The following is a 24,037-nucleotide window of genomic DNA, read 5'->3' as shown; positions in this document are numbered from 1 at the left end:
AACTTCTTCACAGGTTCTTGGCAATGGATTAAATTACACTGGATGTATTGAGCAAACTAACCACAGATTGGCCTGTGCTGCCCTCGCTGGTGTAGGTGGAAAGCTGAGAATACTTTGGTTAACTGGCTGCAGCTGCACAGCAAATATAAATGGTAAGAAAAATAACAAAAAACCCTTCACTATGCGTCACCTCAGTTTGCACCCCTCATGTATTATTATTAAAGGCAGCATCTACTAAAAGCATCTGGTTCTTTAGGATATAATTACCTTGTGATCTCCGACAAAGCAGTTGTTTATTAATCCTTGGAGACTCCTCAAACCAGCTGGAAGAAATAATTTTTGTCATTTGCATTATGAAAAACACCATTAACTCATTTTCCACTCAGTTTCCTTACTTTCTAAATGATGCAAATAATACATACAAGTAAGTAAAGATGTACCTATTTGGAAATCATCATTTAAATCAGTTTAAATCTCTTTGGATTGTGTAGGGAACATGTGCCTTCCTCAGTTTGTAATCACAATTTGTTATTTTCATATATTTTCATACACAAGATACACAGTTACAGAGGGTGATGGAGGGCAACACACAAAGACAGGAAGGAAAATCTGCCAAAACACACCAAGAACATGACAAACAAAAGACATGATTAAAAGGAAAAGAGACAAGAACTGCACACATGAACACGAGGCACTGGGGAAAGGATAGGCAATGAACAACATGAAACAGAGACTACGAAGATAAATGCAAGATCAAAACTCAAAAATTGACTTAATCTGGGATTATCTAAATGGACAAAAGATACTTAGTGGAACCTTCTGCTTACACCCTTCCATGCTGGAAGTGATTTGCTTGTCCCATATTTAATAGTTGGCAGGTTCTGGTAGCCTGTGGTACCCTCTAATGTATTTACAACCCTGTCATATGTCTTTCAGTAGTTTTGCTGGTGGTCGTTTCCATCGCTCCGTCACTTCCAGATGAGAAAGTTTAACTAGTGACCCACACATTTTGTGTTTCTTGTAGCCACAGAAAGTCACAACTCTCCATGGTCAGCTGCTTCCTGTATGGATGCCTCTTAAGGTTTGCTGATTGTGTAGATTCGATTTTATTTCTATTTAGTCTTGTACTGTTATTCATTTTCATATTTCAATTTTCGCCCTGTGATGCATTAGATTTATATAAAACACTCAACACACTGAGACTCTTTTCTGTAAAGAGATGCGTGAAACCTTTGAGTAATGCAGGCTACCACCACAATGTGACATAATGAGTCAGTGTAACCTTTAATTTAGCGAGGTAAATCATGAAGACAGCATTCTTATTTAAAAATGTCAGCATAGCGAAAGACAAAGTCTCTTGAGAAAACGGAAATATCAAAAGAACAAACAACAACAGGACACATTGAAAAACATCTCCAGATGCTGCCCACAAGTTTCAGTTAAGTTCCGCAGAGAGTAATTATAAAATGTGCCTTTAAGCCAGTACAGTCTGTTTTTTCAGCTTAATTTAAAACCTTTAAAACTGCATGGTTGTAAAAGTCAAAAAGGGCCTTGTGAGCAACAGTAACTGACAAAAGAGCTTTTGATTTTCAAACATTGCTGAGAACCAAATGACGCCTGCGTTTAGCTTTAAAACTTAAATCTAATGGAAGCACACAACAGGCTTAAATTAAAGCTACTTTCGCCCTACTGACACACACTCAAAGCTATGTGAAGGAAACTGTTTCCAGGGCCTACTCCGTGGATCGGCTTCCTCCGAGGCGTGGACGTCTATCAGCAGAGAATGTACCTTCACCTATCAGCAGAGAATGTCCCTTAGTCTGTAACACAGTCAAATATATTCTCAAGTAATATTCAAGCATGCCATTCAGCGTGTTAGTACGAGCAGCTCGGGAGCAGCTTGGGAGAACAAGAAAACAGAGACTGCTTTAGATTGTCTTCCCAAAGTGACTCAACTTTATTCACAAGTACAACAGTTTATATAGAGGGTAAAATTCATGAGACAGCAGATTTATCAGTTTAAACCAGTACAGACCAAGATAAGGCAGCGTCTTCCTGCCCTTGGGTGAAGAAGCATCCTTTGTGTAGTTTATTAGTTCAGCTACAATTGTGATTATCTCAGCGACATATTTTCAAGGCACAAAACGAAGAGTTCTTTCATTAGTGAAATCTGAAACAAACCATTTGGCCTTCAACAGGCGTCTAAAAGATTAAGAAACTAATGTAGCTGAGGGAGTGATCTCTGTGGTATTTCAACCTTGTTGAATGACAGAGTTTTCCTGTATAATGTCACTATAAAACAATATCCAGTAAATGCTCCCATGGTACTAAAATACCTAACACTATGTAAACTGACATGACCCCAGAGTTGCAGAGATGCAATAGAGGTTTTAGATCTTGACATAAAACCAAGCAGGCGGACCTGCCAGCAGCTCAATTATCTGTCATTAGCAGGCAGCGCAGCACAAGCGCAGGGTAATTTGACAATCTAAACTGATGCTCTTTCATGCTGGACTGCTCCACTGGACCAGAGTAAATATATTCTCGGGCTAATGCGTATGAATAGAAGAGCTGTGTTTGAACAGCTGAGAGAATGTAAAGGGCCAGAGAGATCGAAATGAGAGGCTAGATTTGATAGGAAATGGTGATGCGCTCTGACAGCCTGGCTTAGAGTTTTCCTGCAGATTGTTGTTTCAGCGTTGTGAAAAAGGCCAAACCTTCTGATACCATCTCAGCAGACACAGAGGGATGACCAGGGGTTAATCTCCTCTGGACCCCTTGTCTCAGAAGACGGCTTGTTTATGCTGATTGGAAGCTTTTGAACTGAAATAATCCCAGCGTCACAGCCTTATCTCGCTGGTCCTCTCTGTAATTTATTCAGGATTTGTCTCTGCGTGTTGGACAATACCAGGCAGGTGCTAACACTCTAGGTCTTTGCTTATGCTGGAGGTAAGCCAAAGATAGAACAAATTATAAAGAGGAACTTCACACTTTTCAGTTTTGACACTGCATGGAAGATTTTGGAAAATCAGGTGGTTTAGGAACACCCTGGGGGCATTTTTATAAGAAATAACAGATGCAAAGCAATGAACACACAAATGCATTAGCTTTGTCAATCTGTATCACCCTGGCTGCCCTCAGCTTCTGCTGTCTGGCGGCTGTCAGGACCCTGACTTGAGAGGGGCACTTGTGTCGGACACCTGGGGATCAGGTGGATGCTGTGACATCAGTACAAATAAAGAAATGTAGTGACAGGGGAAAAGGAAGTGACAGAGGTGGAGAGATGCTCCTGCGCAACTACAGCTGTGACTGCATCCAGAAGCTGCAAGAGCCCGCCTCCTCATTTATTACCCACCATATGGCACAAGTCAATGCAAACGCCTCTTTGTCAATCATGTTTTAATCTTTTAGTTGTTATACAGTCTCTTCCTCCTTGACTTATTTCACCTTTTTAATCTACTGCAGAGCAATGTAAGTACACTTACTCATTTATTACTTTTCCATCATCATACTTCACTTTATCTTTTAGGAAAATATGAGGCATTTTGCTGCCCGATGTTTATGTGAAACCTTTTGAGGATTTGAACACAAAAAATACATTTTTTATGTTCAAGAAACTAGTTTGAGATGATATCTTGTGAACCGGATGAAAGCATCCATCAGTAAAATGGGAACATAAAGGGATGGATATGGTCAACAACCATACTCGGGTAGGTTGCGGTATGTAAACAATGCTTCAGCTGGTAGTAAAGGGCAAAAAATGTACCACTATTACATGAGCAACAGCCTGAACCATTGATACATGGAAGGATGTTTTCATGTTGTTTCACCAAATTCTGACTTTATCATTTGAATGTCGAAGCAGAAATTGAGACTCAACAGACCAGGCAATGTTTTTCCAATCTTCTATTGAACAATTTTGTGTGTGTGGTCTTCTGCTGCTGTGTCCCATCTGCTTCAAAGTTTAATGAGTGGTTATTTAAGTTACTGTTGCCTTCCCATCAGCTTGAAGCCGTCTGGCCATTCTCCTCTGATCATTATTATACGACCTCTATTAATAAATATAAAAAGTCAGGAGAAAAAAGTGGCATACCTCAGTTCTTGAGCTCCATAAGCTTCACCAGTATAACAATGAATATCTTTCATGTTTTCACTCAACCAGTCAGTTATGATAGCTGAGTGATTGATGTGTCTTTTCTCCGTTAGGGACTCCTGATACTGTCTGCCACACAGGATCAGTGACAGAGTCACAGACTGACCTGTTGATCCTCACAGTCTTACACATTCCTCTGCACTGAGACACTTGAACATTTGTGCATATATGTTATATTTAACTTGGATTTCTTTGTTCATATTGACCAAAATCAAGTTTTTTTCACTTCCCTCCCTCTTAGAACATATGGCATCAATTGTTTTTTGGCTTGATCCTCTCTCTTTAATCCTTCTTTTTGTGAGACAGAGCACAAAAATGGGAGAAAGAAAGATGGGAGTGTCAGCGAGAAGCACACGGCAGCTGAGGGTCATTAATCACTGTCATCACAGAGAGAGACGGAGGATGAAAGACATGAGAGCTGGAGCGCAGCAGACATGGCAGAAATCTCTCTGCAGAGATGAGATGAATCAGCCTATTCAGTGGCCTTTGCTTTGTTGTTGATATGAAGCTGTGACATCACATCCTGCTCAAGAGCGAATACTGAAGCGCTGGAGTCAGCGAAGCAGGAACATCCTGGTCAAAAGGGAGGGGAAGTGAACGCATCACGCTCTGACCAACAAAAGCATATGGATTTTGCATTGAATTACTGCCAGTCTAGAATCTCCCAAAGGCCCTCAGTACCTGGTGAAGACAGCAGAGTTATGGATCATGAAAATATTCAGACTCCAGTGGGAAAGGAAACATATTTAAAAACCTGACACTGACATGTATACTGACATGTAAAGCTAAAACATGGTTATATTTGGTCAAATCTAATCCTGTGACATCTTGCCATGAAAATAGTTCTTGGGTCAAAAAGAAAAATTGCGTGTAGAAGTTTACAAAGAACAAAAAGCACGGATAAACTGAAATGGCTAGTTAGCTGTTAGCCCGAACAACGGCAAAACTAATTGATATATTTTACTTTCTTGCTATGAATTAAAGCCTCAGTTTGATGCTCCTATCCGGTCGTTAAGTGATGACGTGACGAATCCTACTTCCGGGCCTAAAGTAGTCTGCGTTTAATATGGCTTTTGTGTTGTTAACATGTTTAATGTTTTGTATTTTCTTCTATTTAATCTCAAAAAGCTCCTACAGTCAGTCAGTGATCACTGTTGACTTCCCTCGCTTTTATTATCGCTAATCATTTATTTAAGCTCAGTTTTTAAAACCTTAGGATGTAGCTACAGCCCAGCCCATGCAGCAGTATATGAATGACTAACCTCGTATTGTGGATGGATTATCTCAGTTGTTCTCCTGGCTGAAGTTTGGTCCTTTTACAGCATCCTGCCATGCGATTACATTTGTTCCTGACCATCGAGAACACTCACGTTAACTTTTATCGAGTGGAAAAAAGTTAGCTTGTTTATATTATGCTAACATAGCTGTGTCGCTAGCGGTCACATAGCACATCATTATATACCAGCTAGCCAAACTTCAGTAACCCTACAAACGTCACTGCTGTTTAGTTTTCTGTCTTCATTTATGTTGGAAGTGATAACAGAGCTGTACGTTTTAATTTGTTTCCAAAACCCCGCAGTCAGGACATGCTATATTGTATATAGATAGAAGCTAGCGAGCTAACTTCCTGCTAACTTCTAACTCCGTTAAATGTCATAAATTCCGTTTTCATGGATGCCTGGAGGTTAAACTCAATTGTTACACCTGGTAGAGCAGAACGCTGATCATTTTATTAAAGATGAAAGACTTTAGACAGTTTTTCAACTCTCAGTAATGCCATAGTGATCGTTTGATATATGGACCTGCAGCAGAGTTTAGGCCCAGACACGGCTAGTGACGTCAGACTTAACGACCGGATTACCCTACCAGTGGTGCATAAATAAAATAACAGTGATAATGAAAAAAATCAACATAAAATAAAGAACATAAATAAATTTGTCTCTAAAAGTTGATTCTGTTCATCTGGACATAGCGTTTTCAGTGGGAGAAACGTTTCGTCACTCATCCAAGTGACTTCTTCAGTCTCCAAGTCACTTGGATGAGTGACGAAACGTTTCTCCCACTGAAAACGCTATGTCCAGATGAACAGAATCAACTTTTGGAGATTTACTTACCTGGATGATTGAGCATGCATCAAGACGATAAATAAATTTGTTTTCGCTAAAAGCTAACTAGCCTAGCTTAGATAACAACGCAACATAACCTTTCACAAAATATAAGAAATTATTGTGTTACCTTAGTGGGCACCATAAAATCAATTATTAGTTTAAATTAATTTGTCTTAAAACATAAAACCTTACCATACATTTATTAAAAGCATGTATACTGCAGAGTAGCAATAACAGGTTTACAGATGTTTTTGCAGTCTTTACGTCCAAGAGTTAAAGATTCCCAAATGTAACTGGTTGCTGGCATTATACATTTGACAAGCAATTAAAGCCCATTGCTGTCTAAGACCTCACCTTCTGAATTGAGCTTCTTCACAGATTTTATGCTGCTTTTGCCTTTTTTGAACATTTTAAAGGACCCACCGTACAAATAATGTGAGCTGTATTACAAGCCACCCACAAAGTTTGTGCTTAAGTTTTGGTGAGTGAAGTGTTTTGTTAGTCTCTTAGCACTAATTATCATCAAGCAGTCTAGAGTTAGCACTCTACCCATTCATCTAAACATGCTAGCATCTGACTCCAGAAAAACAGAAAAACCAATAGCTGACACTACAGTGATTCCATTCAAGAAATTTGCCCAGACCAAAGCCATTTATTATATAAAGCTGACCCTTTTAATGGTACAGTAGTCTACAGGGAATGACTTGCCCTTGGAGTCAGTATCAAGTGTCCACTTAAAGAACTTTAATTATGTGGTATTTTTGCGTTGGCTTAATCTTGTCTTTTCTCACGATATCCTTGTGATATAGGAAACCAATAACATTTTAGCTAGCTGGTAAAGCTGGGAGGCCTCCTAAGCTGTGGTTGGTTAGAGGAATGGCAGAAATAAGTGATATTCCCACAGCTTTTATTTATGAAACAACGCAGTGGAAATGCATTTTCTTGTTTTGGGTCTTTGTAACACTGACACATCACGCCTGTTTTGTGGTTGAGCAGAGGAGCTCATCAATGTTTGATTAACAGCAGCTTGCAGGCTGAACTCAGTTACAGGTGGCACTGCCAAGAAACTTGATCTGTGCCTTACAAAGTTGTGGGCAACCTGCATGTTGTTAGTGGCACCCAAGGCCAATCCAGCATCAAGCCTGACACTTACAGTAATGCTTACATGTTGTTTCTTCTTCTTTTTCTACAACTGAGCAGCTAATTGGAAATCTTGCAGACGAAATGACATTGGCAGAGTATTTTATCCCAATGAACGTGTGTTTTGATCTTCAGGCAGAATGTGTTTTCATTTTTATTACTCAGATACCAAGAAAATGTTACCAAGAGAGCTAATGTGGGTTGTTGTTTCAGACTAACATCTGGTAGTTAGCATGACCGTCTGGTCTGCCACAAGGCTAACATGTCAAGTATGAAATTTTTATTCTCCTCTCGATGAAAACACAGGGCAAATGATTTAGAGAACTGATACGTATGCACTAACCAAAAAATTTAATAACATTTCAGTTGAATTAAATTATACTAATTTTATAAAAAGACGAAGAGGAAATGGAGAAGGAGAAAGGAAAAGCTGAGGAATGACCATGACGGTAACGTCTCTCTCTTGCCCACATTTCATACCATGGCTCTGGCCTGCTCCACTGTGGTTAACTCAGAAATATGAACCAGATACTTGAAATCAGGATTCTTTATTATTCTGACCATCCCGAAAATCTATAACATCCCTTTGCTTCAAAACTGTAACGACCAGATCGCATGTTCTGTATATATTTTTCTAGCCTCCGGCTAAGATGTTATGGTTGGAAAAAAAAAAAAGAGTTAAGAGTATGATGAATGTGTTCTGGCTAGAGGAAAGTGGGTGGTCTACATCTGTCAGCGCTGCTATTAGAGCAGACAGCAGAGTTACAGGCCAATAAGCCTCACTATCATCACCATCATCAGCAGCAGATCTCCTTACAACAGCTCTCAGCTGTCCACATCACAGCCTTGACAGTCCAAACATGTACTTACTTAGAGAGCTCCACAGCTGAATGTTTTGCATTAAAAGACCAGCCTGTGTTACTGTATGTACTCAAAATGCCAGCTCAACCAAATTATAAAAACATTTTCTCACTAGTTTTGTTGTAGAAAACCATGTAGATAGTTTTGGTCGACTCTGCCAATCCAACCAAATATACTGGATGCCAGGGTAATATTTACATTGTTTTTGGTGCTCAGAACACGAATAGCTAATTACGAAGTTTACTAGTTATTCGGTATGATAAGTCCTCATTTAGTTATTTATATTACTGTGCAAAAGTCTCAAACCATGCTTATTTTGCCTCCAAGGAGCCAGACGGTCTTGTAACCTTTTTTAAAACGATCTCAAGCAATAGTTCTCCAGACTTTCTGAAGGCCTTTGAAAGTTTTTCTTTGGACATTGGGTGCTTTTTGGCTCATTTTCAGTCCACTTTTACCACTTTGACTATTTTAGAGGAGTTTTATTCCTCTCAAAGACGATAAACAGAACTTAAAAGTCATGTCTTAAAGAAATAGGAACAAATCCAGCCAGGACGTGACACAGGACCTGAGAGATGCTTCTGACCCTTCAGCTACTGTTGGCTGAAGGCTCATCACAAATAATCTCAGTGGAAGGGTGGCTGTCAAGAGGCCATTCTTAAGAAGGAGAAAAGGGGAGAAAAGGCTGAGGTATGCCAAATTACACAAGAACTGGACAGAAAATCAATGGCAACAGATCTTATGGAGGGATGACTCTCTTTTAAATCACCATCACAGTTGGGCTCTGTTGTGATTTAGGGCTGCATTTCATCGAGTGGTGTTAGGGATGATGTCAAAATTAATGGAATTATGTGTGCAATAAAAGTATAATTCGATTTGTGAAGTTTGCATGTTCTCCTTGTGTTTGTGTGGGTTTTCTTCAGATACTTTGGTTTCCTGCTACAGTCCAAGGACATGCAGTTAGTGGGGTTAGAGCTTTTGTTTGGTGCCCTGTCCAGGGTGTACCCTGCCTCTTTCCCTATGACTGGATAGGCTCCAGCCCCCCATGGTCCTCAACTGGATAATTTGAGGAGAATGGATGGATGTGTGATACAATCTGGAAATCATCTGATTTACAACAGCTTCAGTTTTCAGCATGACAATCATCCAAAATATACTGCCAGGGTAGTAAAAGAATACCTGGACAGAAAAACACACAATGCTACACAATGAGCCATGGATGGGCCTCCCCTCAACATGTTTGAAGCAGTGTGGGATCGTCTTAGTGAATGGAACAAAAAGAGAGCCAACATCTGAAGAAAAGCTTTGAACGTCCTCCAAGAAGCCTGGAGAACTATTCCTGAAGACTACTTAAAGTAAAGACAATGAGGTTTGCCTACACGAGTTCAAGCTGTGTTGAAGAATAAACGTGGTCATACCATATACTGACTTAAACACCGTATTTGCATTTATGTTTGCATATGTTTAAACAAATCTCTGCACATATTTCCCATTTTACTAGAACATATAAAGCAGATGAGGGGTGGCTCCAGACTTTTGACAGGACTTATGCTATCTAAAAACCAAAATGATATTTTTAGAGGGAATAATGAACATTTTCAAGCCCTACGTCCTGAAATTAATTAAACGTTTTAATCAGTTCCTCTAGCACCCAGTAAACTAAATGGTCTGCCAGTTTTAAAAGCTAGTAAGAAATGTATCCACTTTGTACATTAAAAATTTGGAAAACAGTCCTTAAGCTTAAACTGGGCATCCTGTTTCTTCCCACAGACTGCACATAAAAAGTTGATACAGCCCCATGACATCACCTGTTGGTAAAGCCCTGCATCTTTGGGTAGCAATCTGTAAATCACACCTAATATTCTGGCCTATTATCCTTTTGACTCCCACACCATGTTCTTTCGCAGCATCCTCTCCCTGCTCCTCGTTGTTTACCTGTGTTTTCCTGGAGCTGTGACGCTCGTCTGGTGGAATTTTTATGAGAGATTTACTGGAGCAATATGAGCCTGGGTGTTATAATTACTGAGCTAAGCAGGAAAGCTGCTATCAAAACAATGTGACGCTGGTTTGTAGTGCTGATTCATGACTATGAAAACCCGACTCACACACACACACACACACACACACACACACACACACACACACACACACACACACACACACACACACACTTAGACGGCAGTTGTGGAAAATGCAGGCAACACTTTGTTATCCTTGAGATTGGGGAGGAGAATAATGAGGTCACCTCTGAGCCAACTCTGCTGTGTTACATTAATGAGGTTGCTGTCTGGCACGTTGGCCAGCCACAAGGACACACACACACACGCACAGTAGATCACCTAGCATTATCTGTGCTCTGTCATTTGGCCTGGCACCCATACAGAGCTGAAGAAAGAGAGTGTAGCAGAGCATGGAGCAGACTGCACCGCTGCTCTATTTCTCTTTCCAGCTTATGTTAGACACTCTGACAACGCAGCGTTGATTTATGACTCCTGCAAACACACACAGCCAGCAGACATCGCCAGCGTGCGCGCCCGTGTGTGTTTTGAACTCATGTGATTGATTATCCTGTCTGTCTTGTCTGTGGCATTTTTTGAAATGTAATCTCTTTGAACAGCATGGAAGGTTTTGAGACCCCAGAGACTCCCCATACCCCACCCTACCCCACAGCCCCCTGCCATGTCTGTCCAGGCTCTTGGTGTATCCTTGCTCATATTGTATTTTGCATACCTTTGCTCAGGCTTCCTACGAAATTGAATTCCCTCTCTTCACGTGAAACTCTCCCTGGGATTAAACTGTCACTGTGTGATTTACTGTATCCTTGCTATAAACAGCGTCAGCCCTCTGTGATTGATGCGCCGGCCAAATGTTTTGTGCAGAGCCCATTGTCACGCCAGCAGACATTTGATTTTGCTTACTGTGCATTGACAACAGAACTTAACACCGTGGAGGATGTTTGCTAGGTGGTGACGAGGAATTTTTAGGAGGCAGAAAAAAAAGGAACAGTTCAACTACCAGTCTTCTAGTGCAGGACACGAAGCTGTGGATTGCAAAGTGTGATAAGCGTCTGATAATTGTGCAGACTTTTGAACACCTGATTATTTTTAGCACTATGAAAGCACATTAACCTGTTTCATGATCATTGTTTCCTAGATTTATACAAACACAACACAAAGTAGCCTTGCAATTTCCAAAATTTCCATAATTTCCTCCCCTCACCCCCAACTGGTCACAGCAGATGGCCGCCCCTACCTGAGCCTGATTCTGCTGGAGATTTCTTCCTGTTAAAAGGGAGTTTTTCCTTCCCACTGTCATCAAAGCGGTTGCAAATTGGGGTTATACAATTGCTGGGGTTTTCTCTGTGTTATTGTAGGGGCTTTACCTTATGTAAAGCGCCTTGAGACAACTGTTGTTGTGATTTGTTGCTTTATAAATAACACTGAATTGAACTAAATTAAATTTCCTATGCTCCAACTTTTTATTTTAACTTATGACTGACTGAACCAGTGGTGTCAAACATAAGGCCAAAGACTGTTCTGGGAAATGTGAAGGCGGGCAAATATTTTTGACTTTTAACTGTATTTTCATGTCATTTACAGCTTTTCCTCCTGATAAAGACCTCTCTCACAGCTACACCAAAGTAATTAGTTTTTCCAAAATCTATTTTTACACTAAATTCCCACTAAAAACAAAAAGCCAGGACTTTTTCTGTTGACTTTCAGTTTTATAATTACAGGACAATTTGGGCAATGAGTTACTGGAAGTTTTACACATTCATTTCTTACAGTGTAAGCCCAAAGAGTTGTGCTGATAGATTAATGTACTACATCAACATTTCTCTATCATCTAGAAAAACGACCAACTGTCTTGTTTTCTGTCGTACTGTCTTTTGAGGGATTAAAAGTGCAGATAACTCCTTTACAGTGAAGTTGACTTTCAGTGGTCTGGCCCGGTGATAATGAAAGTGAGCAGTATTTGGCCCACAATGTACAATGACTTGGACTAAACCATTGGGTTTTTCCAATGTTATTCTTTATTTTGTGTTTCCTGCGGCATCAAACTCCAAAACTGCCACTATTCCACATCTCAGTTATTGCCACCGATGGCAACGACTAGACCAAAATAACACAAAAGTCATAATAAATTGAAATGATCCTTTAAAGCTTCCGATCTGACGCAATCCCAATGGTGACAGCGTCTCATTTTTCTTCCCGTGTTCATGTGTGTGTATGCCGCTACGTAGCGGATGATAAATGAGCGCAGCAGATCCTGAGAGACCTCGCAGAGGAAAGAATAATGGGTATTTAAGCACACTTGTAAATTACCAACACATTTGTCTTAGGCTGTCCCCTTAGGGATGTCTTACAGCGCAGCACACAAAGTATATAAAGCTCACATACATCTGTTCCACATAGCCTTATTGGATCTGCTGACATCACTTAAATACAAACTGTCACGCCATGTACCATAACTCACACTTTGACAAAGCGCATAAAGCAGTCTTTGCACCTGCATGCATGTGTGTATATGATAGAGCCTGCCTCAGCAGGTGTGCGGCAGGTCACGCAGAGTGCACACCGATGTTTATCTCTAAGTACCACGGACAGGCATGCCGGACCGCCTGGTGGGAAAATGGGATTACAGCTATCTGTTCCTCTGCGGCGTGCTGTGCGCCAAGCTTGTGAGTTTTGCAGTTACATATTTCCATCAGCCGCGCACATGCTGCCTGCCACTTAGCTATACGCAGAGGTATTTGACCCAGCGAAAAGGTTGCTCACGTGACCGAAGGAAGCTGTCGATCACCATGAAATGTTTGTTTGTTTGTGACAGCTTTAATATTTTTATTCATTATGGATCTGAAGATAAACAGGACCCAACTTCTCTGACTTTGCTTTGACTTCTCGGCGGACTGCAAAGCTCGGGCTTGTTTTGAGCGCTCTGCCAAAGTTCAGCCGTGACCTGCTGAATGGCTTCCAGAGAAGCCGGAGTCCTTCAATTCATCATCGTCCTTCATAAACAGCCATTAATGTTAATGACAGGTGTCGTGACATGTTTACGGCAGCATTATGTCTGCTTTACAAGACCGCTGTCAAGTCAGGTTTTACAGCCGTGGCACTGGAAGGCTGCGAGGGGATGCCTGGCAGCGCGGCCAAGCGGCTCTGGGATGTTACTCAAACACACTCGCAAATAAAACGAGAGCACAGTGTTTGGCAGGGAAGTCGCTCTGTTTGACAGGGATAGCCATCAAACCTTCTCATTAAACTCTCTGGATCCAGGCTCCCTGAGCTGCCCCTGAGAGTTTTTATAGGAAAATCACTATTCTCAATTTGCTGGCTTTTATAAAAGTGTGTCCCAGGTAGTGGCTGTGGATTCTGGTGAGGTTTAACCACAGAGCCCACCCGTCCCTTCCCTCCTGCTTTATAGCATGCTGTAAAGCTGCTGGCAGGCTGACAGTGGCAGTATCTTTTTATCCGGCTGCTAATTTAAGGAAAGGGATTAAGGTTGTAAATAACGCTCACGGCGTTGGCTTTTTCCTATTTGCTGATGATGAGAAAGGGTTTGGTTTGAGGCATGGGCCTCATACAAAATGTTTTAGCAGTGTTCTTATTTTACGCTAGTTGTGTGTCTCTAACGCTTTACAAGTGGTTAAATAGCCATGCATAATTGATTCAAATGTTTGTTTATATATTTAACTATTGGTATCACTTGAAATAGTATCCCATAAAGGCTTTTTGCTTCATTTAAAGTTAGTAATTAGCACATTAATAATGCTTTCTAAATTAGTAATAAGCCATGATAACAAAGCTCTTTGATGTAGTAGGCTGGTAAAAATAACATTGCCATGTGACCATTACTTCCTTTCTGTGATAAAACATATTTATAAATGATGTATTATTTCAGTTTCTCAGAATTTAGACTTTATCAGCATATAGAACATATATGTACAGACATATTCAGTTCTTTAGGTATAAGGAAAAAATTAAACATCTTTACTAATGGCAGAATGATTTATTTACTTGAAAGGATTTAGAAATAATGCTTTAAAGATGACCTATCTTGAAATAGCCCATCCTTGAGTTGAAACAGTAGCTGTGTGTCAGTAGAGCCTGAACCTGTGCTGCATCCCCCCAACCGCGCCCTAGCAAGCACTTTACAAACAAACGTAAGCAGTTTTATTGATAGGGTAATCCCAGACTGATTAATGGCCCAATAATCAGCCGTAACCAGCAATAAATCAGCTGCTGATCAATACTGCTTGTGCTCTGCAGCCGTGGCCAGATCATTACCATGTCACCGTATATCTACCATTAGCACAGGAAGGCTGAGTGCTAGAGGTTGGAAGAGGAGTGGAAGAAAAAGTGCTTCCTTTCTAATGTGTTAGAAATGGGATTGATAGAGAGGTCATTTTTTTGATTTCATTTGTCTGCTCGGCCACCTCCCTCCCCCTCTCCTTCTTCTTCTCAGTGTGATTAATGACTGTACAGCAAAGGCAGTGATAAAGATGGAGAGGCTAGAGCAGGATGTTAAATTATGATAATGACAGTGCAATTAATGACACTGAGAGACATTATTCTTCAGCCTTTTGGCATATCACAGCTGCCAGGAATGCTGAAGATGTACAGTGACCTCATGCTAATATTGCTACCAAGATAGCCGTTTATTTGACCGTGTGACTATAAAAAAAACCCTAACTTTTTTACAGGTGTGCAGCTGTACGTAGTGTTACAGAAGTGTATAGATGAGTGTTTGACCAGCATTTTCTAAGTCTGTTACTTTGCACTGCTTTGCACCAATCCGGTTGTTCAGTCTGACGTCACTAGCCGTGTCTGGACCTAAACTCCGCTGCAGGTCCATATAGGGGAGAGTGAGGTAAGATGAGCCAGTGGGTAAGTTGAACCACCCCTTGTATCTAGGTAACTGTGTACATGTTTTGTCATGTGACCATAAATCCAGGAAGCACTCATCATTTCCATCCTGCTATATTAAAGAGGAGCACATTGGAGAAGGGGTAAGTCTGTATTACACAAAAAAATGTTTTTTGCTTGTCAAAGTAAAATTTCTGCATATCAGGTAAATTGACTGTAATATTAAAACAAATGTATCTGTGTCTAAAATGATATATTATACATGTTGGTGGGTTTCTAAAATATAATATCATCTGAAGAAGTTTTCTAAAGATTAGCCTAAATTGCTAAGCTAGCCCGTTTTTTTCAAAATGGTGGCTATGGGGCAAAGTGAGCCAAAGGCTATGGGGTAAATTGATCCAATGGTTCAACCTACCCCACCATAAGGCACTGAAATTTATTTAAGGCTCTGACTTATTAAATAGTATTTTAGTTCAGTATACTGAATCCTTTTGTTGTATTTGTCATATGTTAACTATTATAGAAAAGATATCATGCCAAGGACCTACAGACGGAAGACCAGCTGGGGCTCAACACCCCTGGAGGAGATTGAAAGGGCAGCGAGTGAAGTCAAGGGAGGAAAGTCCATAAGATCAGTGGCTAAAGAAAGACAAATTGACAGGTCAACACTCAGGAGATATATTAAAAAGAGGGACACATAGGAGGTCAAATCGGTTGGCTATAGTGGAACAGCTTCAGCAAAGAGAGTCTTCTCTGAGGAGGTGGAGAAGGAGCTAGCAGAGCATATCAAGAAGCTTGCAGAGCAGTTCCAGATTTTTACCAGACCCTGTACATGCATGTGGTTCACGAAGTGACCCCAACCATGCTCGATATGTGTCTCCCACTGATATTCTACCCTTACCCAAAAGTCAGCAGCCCAGGAAACAAACAAATCAAAAGCGTGTGAAGACACGAATCCTGACTGATACACCTGAAAAGCAGGCAATTGAGAGAGCCCATGAAGAAAGGACAAATAAACTGAAAGGCAAAAAATAAATAATCCACAAAAAGCAAGGAATGTGGAAGAGGAAACAAACCCAGACAAAAATTGTAGTGGAAAGCAGCTCTGAGGAGAGTGATGTTCCCATCCCATTTGAAGACACTTCTGAGTATGAGAGTTCCAGCAATGAAAGAAGTGAACCAGATGTCTCAGACCTGGTAGTTGGTGACTTTGTCATCGTAAGATTTTCATCCAAATCCAGGAGCACCATTACATTGGCCTGGTTGACAGCTTTGCAGACAACGAAGTGAGTGCCAGATTTCTCAGAAGAATCCGAGGGATCACTAGCAGTAAGAAACCGACGTTTGTGTTCAAGGAAAATGATGAGGCATCTTTCCCACGCAAGGATGTGCTGAAGAAGCTACCTCAACCTCAACAGGCTGGAGGAACTGCAAGGAGGGAGCAACAGTTCATATTCCCCTGCAACCTTGATCATTGGAATATTGAATAGTTCTTTTGAATAAATGGTTTTGAACTGGTCGTTTGTTTAGAAACCACCAGTTTCCAGGTTTGTTCTCACAGGTTTACAACTGTTAAAATGGTTTGTTTTCACAGTATGATCAGTTTTACATTTTAAAAACTACATGGTCAGTTTGCCCCAAGATGGCTCAGTTTACCCACTGACTAGGTTCAATTTACCCCTAATCTGGGGCAAGTTGAGCCAAGTTTTTTTTTAATAGGTCATTATTTTGGGCAGCGTCATCAGACATAGATTCTGATCATTACATTTGAAAGGAGACATCCTGAAATAAAGGAATATGTTATCATTCTATTTCTGTGTCATTTTTTCTCACATCCAGGGCAACATGAGTAAAAAGTGGCTCATCTTACCTCACTCTCCCCTACTGTATCAAACGATCACTATGGCATTACTGAGAGTTGAAAAACTGTCTAAAGTCTTTCATCTTTAATAAAATGATCAGCGTTCTGCTCTACCAGGTGTAACAATTGAGTTTAACATCCAGGCATCCATGAAAACGGAATTTATGACATTTAACGGAGTTAGAAGTTAGCAGGGAGTTAGCTCGCTAGTTCTATCTAAATACAATATAGCATGTCCTGACTGCGGGGTTTTGGAAACAAATTAAAACGTACAGCTCTGTTATCACTTCCAGCATAAATGAAGACAGAAAACTAAATAGCAGTGATGTTTGTAGGGTTACAGACGTTTGGCTAGCTGGTATATAATGATGTGCTACGTGACCGCTAGCGACACAGCTATGTTAGCATAATATAAACAAGCTAACTTTTTTTCCACTGGATAAAAGTTAACGTGAGTGTTCTCGGTGGTCAGGAACAAATGTAATCGCATGGCAGGATGCTGTAAAAGGACCAAACTTCGGCCAGGTGAACAACTGAGATAATCCATCCACAATACGAGGTTAGTCATTCATATACTGCTGCATGGGCTGGGCTGTAGTTACATGCTAAGGTTTTAAAAACTGAGCTTAAATAAATGATTAGCGGTAATAAAAGCCTTGGACCGGCAAAAGTGACCCGAAATAGGCACTCTGGTGGAGTTACTTTGTGTGTGTGTGTTTATAAGTAGTTTTAAACCTTGTGATCCACAAAACAGCATAACAGTAAAAGAAGAACTGACTGCGTTACAGTTAGTGCAGGAGCAGCGGCTTCGCTCATGCGCGATTCATTTGCAGTTTGGACGCATAGGTGTGAACATCTCCTGTCCTGATAGCATCAGGGGGAGAACTATCCTCCGCCTGTGAGCGCTTTGGCATGGGTGAGGTGCCCACGGCAGCACCCGCTGCTTGTTGAGAGTAAAAGCGATACGCACTTTCACGTCAAAAGGTCGTCTTAAATAAGTCTCCAATAACACCAGAAAAAGTCGCCAGATTTGTCGCTAGTCGCTTTTTAGAAAAAAAGTCGCTAAGAGGGTCTGAAAACTCGCTAAATATAGCGACAAAGTTGCTAAGTTGGCAACACTGGGTATATGTTAGCCAAACCCAAGCAGGATTGTGGGGAAGAATTCATGTTTTAATGAAACAGAAATTGTAAAGCATTGTGCAATAATATTAATAGTGCGCCACATAATAACAGCAAAATGTTTTGTACCAATTACCCAGCATGCTATCCGTCTCATCATCCTTCGGTATTTTTTTATTGTCTTCTGATAGATTTAGACTGTACCTTTATAATGTATATCTTTTTAATGTGTCTGTTTTTTCACCCTATATGCTGTTCAGGCTTTAACTTACAATAGCCAATAAAGGGATTATGGCAGGTAAGCTAGGATAACACCCCAGTACAGCCCAGTACAGCCTTTAGTTAAATCTTGTTTGGTCTTAGAGTTAATTCATGATTACCTTGAACAGCAACAAGCTGTCAGAGACATGAAACAGTTGATGTGGGCACAGGAATGTGGAGTGAAGAGCCTAACCCTGACTGTTCTTAATAAAAACAGGACCAAGAATGTTGAATATAATAAAACATGAAATCCGTACCACACACAAAATGTGAGTCTAGTTTTGACGTTTGCTAGGTTTACCACAGAAAGCTGAGGCCTTGTCAGGTCTGGCCTTTCTTGTGCTAACGCATGAGCATGATCACAGCAAAAATAAAAATGAGACAATTAGCCTTGCTGTCATAAAGTTTAGCCAGCGTCTGTGGATTATTAATGAACAATGTGTCATTTTACAATCAGCTCTGTTGGCTTCAAGCAAAGCCAGCAGAGGAGACCGGCTGAAATAGATGCACCACATTTGAATGAAGTGTCCCTTGAAATCAGAGATGAGATTAGAGGTCAGAATTTGGTCAAAGCGCATCCCATATCCATAGCAGAGCCGTTTGCTGTGACAGATGAGGAGGAGCTGTGGAAAGGGAGGGTCACCAAACAAGGGAGAGAAGGATCAAATCAACTAAGCGAACAGAGGAGAAGATAGGCCAGGGCAAAAAGGAAGTGAAGATGACAAGGTGCAGAGGAAGAGCATGTGGGGAGATAAGATAGTGCAGACACAAAAAGGAAGGGGAGGATGGAGAAGAAGAAAGGTAATTTGAGAGAGAGGGAGAGTAGTAGAAGAGGTTGAGGCAAGGCTGACAGTGGGCCATTCATCCTCCATGCTAGAAGAGACAAACTGCTGGCAGAGGAAGACAGGCCCCATAAATCACTTGGCAGCACACACACACATACACACAGTAAAACACATTCATGGCCACACAAGCACAGAAACCCACATGTGAACAGAAAACTCACATCTCCTACAGCTTATTTCAACCACATCTGTCTCTTTTTTCTTCCTGACCATCTGTGTGTCTCTCTGGTACAGTGCTGGAAAGAAACTCAGTGCTTAAGTGTGGTTTTGAGATACTTCATTTGAGTAAAGTAGAGCACTGCAATTCAGATCAATTCAAATGAAAGTGACAGCTATTTCAGCCTATTGCGGCATTTTGTATATGTGCGCTAAATGAGTATTTAATTTTTGTCTTGCTCAGCATTTAAAACCACAATTACTTTTGGTTTACATATTTCAAAATTGTTTCTTGATTTTATTAATGCAAAAAATCCACAAAACAAAATCCCAAATATCGATATCAACATATCCAATTTTATTTAATCCAGTTCATATACTTAGACAGAATGCAATTATATTGACTTTAAATACAAAAGTTCATTTTGGAAGCTGTAAATACAGAGGGCCAAAAAGAGGATTAAAATTAGTAACGTTTAGCCAACTAGCTGTTTGCTCTTCACATTAGAGTTATAACAGTCTCTCAGATTCTTACCCTGTTTTCCTTAACAATACTTTTGTTTCTGTATCGAATAGGATACGGTGTTAAATTTTTCATTCTGATTTTAAGTGACTATAGTTTTTATCATACTTTTGCATAAGTAAAGGCTTGTAATAATTCCCCCAACACTGCTTTGGTAGCTCTATTTATGTTATAATGTAGGAGTGTGTGGGTGGAAAAAAGAAGCTGCAAATATTCCTGACCTTTTGGATTTTCCGCTCACAGTCCAGTAATACTTAACTGGTGGTGATGTGGACAGACCGTTCTTCCTTTCCGTCTCTCTGCGGCCAATGCTGGCAGCTCTCCGACTGATGGACTTGGTCTCTGTGGGTTCTGTCACTCACAGACCTCCTGCTTTCCTCCCCCGCCCAATGAGGGTGAGGAGTGCCAATTCCTCTTTGCCCAGCCCTGACCTCTCCACTGACACCCATGGCGTGTTTTGACAATGGGCCACACGCTGACCACGGCTGCCGGGCAGGTCAGGGAGTGGCTGGTCTTATGTTTTCACTGGAGGACATTCATTTTGTTGTTATTTCAGTAATTAAGGTCAAACCTTTTAGACACAATTAATGACACAGGGTCAGGAAGTGAATACAATGACTCCAGCAACTTAATCTGTGCCTGATATAAAAAAAATTGTGCTTGTAACCTTTCAAAGAATCAAACTGTTAAAGAAATGAATAATGCCCCACAAAATATTGTCATCAGATCCTGAGTGTGGTGGTGCGGGGGGGGGGGGGGGGGGGGGGGGGGGGGGGTGTCAAAGGAGTGGTTGAAATGACACAGAACAACCTTTTAGAACCATTTAAGGGGGGGGGGGGGGGGGGTCAAAGGAGTGGTTGAAATGGCACAGAGCAACCTTTTAGAACCATTTAAGACTTTGGAAATACACCATGCCCTTTATTTCTGTCTCTAAGTTTGAGTTTTGAGTGTAAATCAACCATATTTACACCCTAACCCTTACTACTAAAAGTAAATCCAAAGTTGCAAGTTCACAAAAATTTGTATATTATTATGTATTTGGGTTTATTATTTCTTATAAATACTTATAAGTACTCATAAGCAAACATATCAAGAATTTAGTTTTTGTATATCTTTTAGGCAGTGACAAATATTAGCTTTTATCTTTCTATTATTATTTAGCTTTTTTCACCTTTATTATAACAGGAGCAGTCAAGAGAGTAAGCAAAAAAAACACAGCAAATAGGCTTGGGTGGCTTCAAATCTGGATCTCACAACATATGAGTCACAATGACACAAACCCGATGAGTTAAATGTGATGCTAAGGTTATGATTCATCTTGACATGTTTAAACAAAAACATTTCTTATGCTAACAAAATTCAAAAAGGACTGCAGCACTATTAGAAGCAAAACAAAAAATGTAAATACTTCAAGTAAAATAATTCGTTTCAGATCCAAGCATCCTTTTAAAAAAACCCCAGAATAAAACTCTAACAAACAGAAAAGATTGTTAGTTAGTCATAAGTTGTTGGGGTGGTTTGTTTTGGTAAATTGTTTTCCAAAAACTCATGATCCTAAGCTTAATAGGCAAGGAAATTGTTTTTGAACCATTAAAATATTTGGTGTCGGAACCCATTAAAACAACTTGTGAGCTTTAACAACTTCGATGGAGGATATTCTACACACGAATAGTACAAATTAAAAGCTGTAGATGCCTATAATGATATCTGAACAGTTTCTGGAACTTTCAAACAAATAACCAACAAAAAAACCCACAAAAAACCACAGGACAAAGAAAAAGAACAAAGCCTGGAAACAGAGTTATGCAAAATCAACCTGAATTTCCTGAAACAAGAGAAGGGCTCTCTCTTTCTTTGTAGCAGTTTACAATAAACCATTAGTATGACACAGGTCATATGTAACCCTAAACACAACTCTTTAGGCATCAGTGAAGACAGTGAATTATATTACCAATGTCACAGAAGAGAAACCATAGATGATGGTAAAATGTAAGAGAAGTTTTACAAAGCTGCAAAGATATATTTCCCTGTAATTAAACAAGCAGCATCTCAAGAGACCAAACAACAAACAGCATAAACAACATTGTGCAAAACATCGAAATCCTATTAATACCTCAGGGATTTTATATACAGTAGTCCCATAAATTCAGTTTCATGTGATCTATCTTTACCTTTCAACTAAATGTGCATGAGCCTATTTTTAAACACCCCAAGTAAAGTTGTACTAAGAAAATATATATGCCTATTACGTGATGTGTAATATATCCAGTGTACTAAAAGCTTTACAATGACGAATATAATTAAATAATTTCCAACCACATCAGTTTGTCAGTGTCCCTTTCTTGCTTTTTCTATAACATTTGTTTTCCTTCCCTCGTTTTCTTCTTCAGTGTAGGGCCAGCAGTTTGCCTCTTTAACTTCATTTATTGCATTCAACCTTCAACCCAAAACCATCAAAGACAGGGCAAATGTTCTAACATCACCTCCCCAACTCCACTGTGCTATTCCTGTACCAGTAAGCAAAGAATGATCATGCTTTGGTTGTGCAAAAAAACAAAAAAAACTAAAACAGAGATAAGTTCATATTATCTTGAGAAGTGGAAAAATTCTTCGCTTGGGCACATGCAGACACCTTGTGAGTTTGTGGTTGGACCTCTGTGTTAATCCTTTGTGGCACAGTTACTGTCACCTATCTATCACCTCAAAACAGCCATTCACTTCTGACCTCTGGCATCAACAACACGTTTTTGCCCAGAGAACTAGATTTTTGTTCTTTTCCAGACCGTCCTCGGTAAAGCCTGGAGATGGTTGTGCGGGAAAATCCCAGCAGATCAGCAGTTTTGAAATGCTCAGGCAAACCCATCGGTCACTAACAACCATGCTACATTCAAAGTCACGTAAGTCACCTTTCTCTCCCATTTCTGGTGCTCGTTGATCTTAAGCAGGTCATCTTGACCATGTCTACACACACCTGAATGCACTGAACTGCTTCTATATGAGTTTTCCATTGGATATTTGCAATAATAAGCAACTGAACATTAGTACCTATGCTGTTTTTAGTGGGAAGATGTCACCACCTTCTCAGGTTGCAGATGAGGCCTAGAATTCCTAGCAGGACAAATTAGTGTGAGGCCTCAATTGGGGAAAAAAGTGCCAATGGGAGTAGAAAGTTCTGCGGGTAACTATGGGTACAATTAAATAGGAATGATAAGAGGAACAAGTGGAGGTTGTTACAAACACGATACAGGTGTTTGTGTCAGGAAAAAAAGAAGTAAGTTCAGATGAAGGCGAGGTAGGGAGAGATAAATGATAGAATATTGATATGAATAGATTTATCGTCGGGCAGAAATTTCAAAGGATAGGTCTTGGAAAATAGGGTTAGTGAAAACCTTAAAGCTGTCAGTAAAGATGCTGGCATCTTGATGATTCATAAAAGTAGTTGTTTCTAAAACAGATTGTCATGAAATAACCTCTATGACACTATGTCCAAAACTATTTTTTTACACTAAAAAGACATCATGGTCTAGAGCAGGGGTGCCCAATCCCGGTCCTCGAGGGCTACCGTCCTGCAGCTTTTAGATGCATCCCTACTCCAACACAGCTGAATCAAATGGTTTGATTACCTCTTCAGCATGCCATCGTGTTTGGCAAAGGCCTGATAACAAGCCATTCATTTGATTCAGCTGTGTTGGAGTAGGGATGCATCTAAAAGCTGCAGGATAGTAGCTCTCGAGGACTGGGATTGGGCAGCCCTGGTCTAGAGTCTTAAGATGGAGAGAAGTGCTAATTTTACAGATGCAAAATCTGTGGAAAAATCAGACCAGTCATTTAAAGTGTGCAGCAAATGGTCTCTGACTGATTTGTTGTTTGCTGTCAAACACTGAGTTGATTTAAGCTTTTGGTTTATTAGTTCCTTAACACCTCGCCAACCAATGGCAAACAGGAGCGTCGCTGTGATTGTTTGCCAGTACAGTCACCACCAATTACAGGCCTCAAAAGAAGAGGCATTAATCAAATCCTTAGTACGGTGGCAGACATCAGATTGCAGAAGGCTGCAAAACAAATATGTCACTGTCAGTGAGACCATACAGCAGGCATTTAGGAGATTGCATTAAGTCGATGGCTCAGCTGAATAGCAACCCAAGCT

General features: G+C 40.4%; 1 pseudogene; it reads left to right on the top strand.

Moving 5' to 3' along the window:
* The first annotated feature begins 15,658 nt into the window (after positions 1 to 15,658).
* Positions 15,659 to 16,615, top strand: LOC147326267 (uncharacterized; annotated as a pseudogene).
* The last annotated feature ends 7,422 nt before the right edge of the window (positions 16,616 to 24,037 follow it).

This window comes from Aulonocara sp. 'chitande type north' Nkhata Bay, linkage group LG7 (genome assembly GCF_057382095.1).
Source record: "Aulonocara sp. 'chitande type north' Nkhata Bay isolate Kocher_YH1m ecotype deep benthic linkage group LG7, A_spYH_male_GT1.1, whole genome shotgun sequence".
NCBI lineage: Eukaryota > Metazoa > Chordata > Actinopteri > Cichliformes > Cichlidae > Aulonocara > Aulonocara sp. 'chitande type north' Nkhata Bay.
This window is presented reverse-complemented; position numbering and strand designations above follow the sequence as displayed.